Source organism: Benincasa hispida, chromosome 7, assembly GCF_009727055.1.
Source record: "Benincasa hispida cultivar B227 chromosome 7, ASM972705v1, whole genome shotgun sequence".
NCBI lineage: Eukaryota > Viridiplantae > Streptophyta > Magnoliopsida > Cucurbitales > Cucurbitaceae > Benincasa > Benincasa hispida.
Window position 1 is genome coordinate 27,752,526 of NC_052355.1, and position 6,756 is coordinate 27,759,281.

Here is a 6,756-nt window from a genome sequence, read left to right on the forward strand (position 1 = left end):
TATAATTAATTTTAGTACAATAATTGTAAAATAGATAATTGAACTCAGACTCAAGAAAGTAAGTGTATATTAATTATCGTTAAATTAAACTGCAGATAAAGAAATCTACATCTAATAGTTATTATGAGACAACCACATTATAGCAGTTTAATTTTTTTTTTTTTTTAAGAATAGTCAGTTTAATGGTTTTTTTTTTTTTATAAACAGTGTTTTTACTCATTTATTATGTTTTTCATGTTTTATATTTGTTTGATTAAAAAAAAAAGTGGAAAAACATTCTAGTTTTTATTTGTTTTCTCTCTCTTAAATAAGGTTGTTTTATGTCGAGGATCTCAGATTGGAAAAATTAAGAGTCCTCATAATATTCATAAGATAGATGAGTTACTCATTTCACTGTCAATGATTTTGAGATGAAACCAAGAGATATTATCTTAAGGAGCATTTGAACTCGCAATTTTTATAAGATACATGTGTCACTTTTTTCATTGTCGATTGGAGAAAAATTTCTAGTCCTACCATTGTATCTTCTATACCTCTTCCATCCAATGAGTAACATCACTACTATAAAAATTGTATTACTTGACAATTGCAACTTTTAATTACTTGACGTTTTTATGGAAAAAAAGTCAAGTAATATGTAATTTTTAAGAAAAATTTCAAGAATAATGAAGCAAAAGCAGAGAGTGGCATTTGAGTAAGTAACATTTGATGGTATTTTTGTAAATAAGTGATCTTTCCCACTTGGGGCTTCCATCATGAAAACCCTTATTGAAAAAGGGGGATCTACAGCCGTACAAAGGAGGACACACTTAGATTGAGAGAGCGAAAAAATTTCTTCAGCCGTGCGAAGGAGGACGAAACTGTTTTAGCGGCAGTCTCGGTTCCGTTCAGTCTTTGTTCAGGGACTCTGTCTGGTTGGGCGTTCATCGGTAGCGTGTGCACTGCCGTTAGTCTTTGTATAAACTTCAACCTCTTTCTCTAAGTCTTCCTCTCACTCAAACTCTCTTTGCCTCTCTTTCTCAACCATCTGTAGGAACCTCAATCGGCAGCCTCCATCACCTCCACTGTTGTCCAGTCGCCGCTGCCCATATCGTCCATCAGGAAATTCCAGTCGTGGGCGTCACTTGTAGATTCAAGTATGTTGATTCTAGCCTTGTGCGAAATTCATCACTTATCTTCCAAATTAATGGACGCTTAAGCTGGAAAATCCATGTCCGTAATGGAGCTTTCTCAATCTTTGAAGTCCAGTTCATTTCGTCTTTGTTGGTGAGGTTCTTCGTGTTGGGGTTAATGCTTAAATCTCGTAACGTCTTGTAGTTTGTAAACACAAACAAATAATTTTGTGATTTATAATATGAAATATTTTATTAACTCTGATTTATAAAATATGTGATATTTTTTGTTGCATTAACCATAAACTAAGAAACTAAAATCCCTGCTTATCATGGTAAGATAAAGTACATTGTGCTTTAAGTGATAATCTAAATGGTCTTGTAGCATATAGATAGAGGAGGAAAACCTTATCCTGGTGACACTACGAATGTAGTCCGCTTTGTAAATGTTACAAATGTTGTAAAGTGCTACAAATAATCTGATTCTAATCATTCGTGTATTAGACATGCGAGCGGAGATACTCTATACAAAGGAGCTTGTATAAGATCGGACCACGAAATATTTAGTCTTGTTATATAACGCCGTTTATGACAGAGACTTTCATTTCACTAGGATGACCATAGGTAGCATGACCTTAATTCTGGGAGAGTTGTGAACTCTTGCCTATGAAGGCAGTACTTTGATTTGCATGGGTGCGAGTAGCCAGATCATCGATTCAAACCTACCACATTGGGGATTCGTCTGATTGAGAAGCTGAAAACTCAGCTACACAAGACGGAATTCACTTCTTCCCTGAAGCAGGGGTAAGTAGATAAATTACTCCCTTAAGGGCTGATTCCGAGGCTAAACAATGTGACACAACACCTTCTTTTGGCCCCAGAAAGGTTTAATCATAGTGGGATTATGATATATTGTTTATTAGAGAAATCAGTGGTACTTAAAGAGTTAGATGTAACTACATGGGCAAAACAGCATTTTGGCCCAGCTGTACTTGCAAGCGATTTGTGAAGAGTCATCGTACTATTGATGGGTTATATCTGATGGACTTGATGGGTTATATCTGATGGACACAAAAATATATATGTAGTGCGAAGAATGCAGCTGTCGGTCTTTAGTGGAGTACCCAGCGGTTAACGGATGGTGGATATCGTGATTAAAAAGTTTAGTCAGCTATTCATCTACCATTGGAGCTTCAAGCTACAGGTCCATAAGGTCCCGTTGGTAACTCAATGGATTCAAGTTGAGAATCAGTTTTTGGGTTAGTTTGAAATGTTCAAATTAACAAGAGGAAATTTGATTATATGTGATATGATTAAATTTATTCAATTATATATGACATAATTGATATGATGTATTTGATACATTATTTGGTTGGAGGAATTAATATAAATATGATTTATATTAAATGCCATAAAAGAGAAAAAGAACTATGGTTTATATGTTGCATATGATGCAATATTAAAACTATAGGTTATAAATAAAATATGATAATAAAATATGATAAGTTAGTTATTGTATTTAGTTATAATTTATTAATTATGAGATAATTAATTATCTTTTTCTCCAATAACCACCTTGGTGGGAGGTTATAGACGGTTTATGGCTAATTGATGGATAAAGATGAAAAGAGTTTTCATTATTGATTTCACACGACACACGCATCAAGTGATCGTTTTCATATTCGAGAGAGTAAACGATAGTCATCGAGTTTACTATACGATAGTTACTCGCTTACTAAACGATCGAGTACTAAACTCTATACGATAGACTTCTTATTCTAAAAGATTGGTTGTCGCATACTCGATCGTCTAGTTCCTCCATCCCTCTAACCAAATCCATACAGAGCCCATAACTCCTAGATTTTCACACCAAGAATACCAAGGTAACCGAGTGGTAGTATCGAGTTTCGTTCGAGGGTCAAGGATCGAGTTTTACACGGTTATGATCGAGGTTTTTCCAGTTCGTGTTGTTTGTTAAGTTTCTTGTTGCGTTCGTGCTGCTGGACACATTGCTGAACGATCGAGGGATACGTGAAGAAAAGGTTCTTCAAAGGTATTCTACTCGATCCTTTGTATTTTATTTTCGAAGCATGTTGTAATTTATCGTATGATGCATAACTGTTTTCTTTTGATTGTAAATGTTTATGTTCTTTCACAATAGAGTTTGGAACGATCTGCTTCCATTCACTGGTTCTCTAGATTTAGAGTTCCTTCACTTCGAAGCTGAAGCAGAAATCCAGATCGAGCATCCGAGTATTGGCTTCCAGCTCGAACTCCGTGTTTGAATCTTTTGTAACATAAAAAATTAGAATGATGATGATAAAGGTCTTGTTTGCCCTCCTGGTTATTGGCTCATGTCGGCTAATCGCAAGTTGTGGGCTCTTCACAGCAGGTAAAATGTTATTTAAGTTTCACATCTAGTAATAGTGTAACTGTCTGCCTCAGTTCCAAGTTTCTTGCTAATGCTCACTTGAATGATTGAGGCGACTTTCGCTGACTGTATCTGTGAAAAAACCCTTTGTTTTGTATCTATGAACTGTTATCCTAGTTCATCTTCGATTTAAATACCCACCGATCAACAACAACTATCAAGCTTCATTTCATGAACTGTATGTTTATTTTCTATTTTGGTTGTAATGAGATACCTTTATAAGTTTGAAAGATTACATTATTGATTCTGGTAGTTATGAGTGTCCTTGATTTAATAAGTCAACATTTTGAGGTGGTTGAGTAAGATATTATAGGTGAGGTAATGGGTCATCATTCAACAAATTGCCCGATTATTAACCTTGATTTGGTAGGTCTGTTTCTTTTTTTTTTCTTTTTCAAATTAAGTTATATGAACCCTAATTGAATGTGGTTTTGTACTAAGCATTTTGTATTTAAGACATGAAAATGGTTCAATGTATCGTATTGGTTCTCTCTTTTCTAACTTTAATATTTATATAATGTGTGTGTTTTCATTGTTTTCTTTTTCCTTTGGGTTTTAGGTGTTTTCAAAGAATCTTCCTTCTCATGACCATGAAGCTTTCATGTTCCATAAATTTAGGCATTTGAGGTTGAGTTACCATGTGAGTTGTTTGTGTTCATGTACCTTCCAAATGAATTCAGCTACTATATTCTTTTCTCTTAGTTATTTCGTTACTATTGTCTTTTCTATTTGGTTACAATTATTAATTTTCTCTTCATTTTGATAAGCTTAGTTGTTAAGATACATAAGTTTGTTTTTCAATGAGTTTTGTTACTTTATTATCATGTACTTAGCTTACATCTAGTTTTAAGTAAAATGTCTCTATATCAATGTTTAACTCTCTCTTATTCAGCTAGCGAAAACACTCTCTTGTAAGAGTATATTAGCAGGCACCGGAAATAACAAGGACCAATAAGCATTCTAATTTATTAATTTTGGTAGAAACTAAAGGATGCTCATCTAATATAAGAGGGTTTGAAGTCATATCTTTGTAGAACTCTTCAAGATCATGCAAAGAAGATGGCTGCATGAGATGCAGCTCATGTTTGGAGTAATTGAAGAAAAAGTTAATGGATTTTGAGTGAGTTAATTGAAGATGGTAATGGAAAAAACCATTTTTCTATTTTGTGCAATTTTTCAATTTTTCTATTTTCATAAAAAAAAAATGATTTCAAAATCCACTTGGTTTTAAAATCGAAAAATATTATTAATTTTATAAAATTAATTTCATAAATTAATTTTCTAATAAAATTAATAAATAATCATTTAAATAATTCTAATTAATTTAATATCAAATATTAAATTAATTTTTACACAAATTCATCTTTATATATTTAAATCATATTTAAATATAAATTCTCATATTCCGTTTCATTCCAATTTGAACGCTTCAAATTAACTTATCATGCTACTCTAAAACTTATCCATTTACGAGCTAGTAGGGGAACCTCGCAAACCTACAGATCATGGGCTCCAACGATCCGAGATTAATCGGTTAAACTCATTATACTGAATTAATCCTCATTCGTTAACTAATGGGTCACTCCACTATAACCCATAGTTGAACTCCCCTCACTGTAGATAAATTATGTCCACTTGATATAACCATAATCAGTAAGTCAATCATTCATAGGTTGTTCGTAATCACAACTGGGTCAAGATAACCGTTTTACCCCTATGAATACATCTTGTTCCTTAAGTTCCCACTGACCCTCTAATGAACAGTTTTGATTCATAATAGCAATGAATCAAGTCCTTTCTCTATCATGAGAAGGCGGGCCCCGATTGTTCAAGACCTGGAATCAGTACTTAAGAGAACAACCTATCTGCTAACCCTAAATCGGGTAGGAGTGAATTCCATCTTGCAAGGCTATGTCCCCAGCTATTCATCTGGTCTTATCCCCAAAATGGGAGGATTATTGAGCAATGTTATTAGACTACTCTCACCCATGCAGATCAAAGGATAATCCTGAATAAATAGAAGTTCATAGATAGCTAAGGATTAAGATCGAGTTAACCTAGGTTACTTAATAAATGAAATAGTTAGTTTTAACAGTAAACGGTCGTTATAAAGAAAAGTGACTATTTTCGTGGTCCAATCTATATGCAAACTCATTGCATAGGATGCCTCTAGCATTTTACAACTTCTTATAACAACTATAGAGTGAGTCGCATCCAATAGTGTTACCAGGATAAGATACCCAATTTCATCCATATACTTATTAGATCATTTAGGCTATATACTGTTAACTTGATCCTGTTTATATCACCACATAAAGTTAAAGTTTTCAGACTATAGCCATGAATATGTTTATTGGACTTTCATAATAGAATGCAAAATCAATAACTTATTATTATTGATAAATAGAATGTTTAACACGAACTGCGAGTTCCAGGACATTCTCAACATTTCTAACACGCCAAAGTTTCTTAGAAGTAAGTTCTTATCCTTTTTTGATACACCAATGAAAGTTATTTATATCTAACAAAATTTTAATATTACTATGTGGCCCTCGTGTGCTTTAGTAAAGTTTTTATAACCACAAAGAAGAGCTTTAATAAATGTCTCTATAGGTGTTAAACTCTTCTTGTAAACATGTATAAATAGAGAGAGGAAACTTAAGAGAGTGAAAATTAGTATTTGAGAGTTTGTAACTTTACCTTTGAGTTCAATCAAGAAGAATATTCTCTATAAAAGTGTGGTTGCATTTAGCTATTGAAATCATTTCATGGTGTTAAATGCGTGGGAATTATTGTGTGGCTTAGTTGATGATGGATTGCTGTTAATTTTCATGGAGTGGATTGTTGTCAGCTGATGATGGAATTCTAAAATTATTAAGTTTAATTTCTGGTGGTCTCTAACTTTTGGTTTTTATTATTTCAATATTGATTTGAGTTATTAAGAAAACATTGTAGTTCCGAGTGGGTAACTAATTGATAATCTCTGAATTTATTAACTTAGTGATAATTTCATACCCAAAAATAATAATAATAAAGTACTTGATCTAAAATTGGAAGGATGTCCTGATTGATTACACTTACTATAAAATATATAAGTAAACATCAAATGTATTGTGTAACAGCTGATAATCAAATAGGAAATTTTTATGTTTACTTTATATAATAGTTGAAAATAGTTGAAAATCAAATAAGAAAACATCAACTTTATGTATG

General features: G+C 32.8%; 2 long non-coding RNA genes across 3 annotated transcripts; both read left to right on the forward strand.

The window, feature by feature from the left end:
- Window positions 1-719: 719 nt before the first annotated feature.
- LOC120081905 lies at window positions 720-1,371 on the forward strand. Of its 2 annotated transcripts, none has more exons than XR_005482986.1 (2): window positions 720-946; window positions 1,034-1,371. It is a non-coding gene; the product is annotated as an uncharacterized LOC120081905 (long non-coding RNA). The 2 variants fall into 2 exon arrangements; XR_005482985.1 differs by having other exon boundaries at window positions 726-929.
- Window positions 1,372-2,701: 1,330 nt separating this feature from the next.
- On the forward strand, window positions 2,702-4,223 carry LOC120082246. The gene is made up of 3 exons (XR_005483095.1): window positions 2,702-3,165; window positions 3,274-3,504; window positions 4,103-4,223. It is a non-coding gene; the product is annotated as an uncharacterized LOC120082246 (long non-coding RNA).
- Window positions 4,224-6,756: the final 2,533 nt, after the last annotated feature.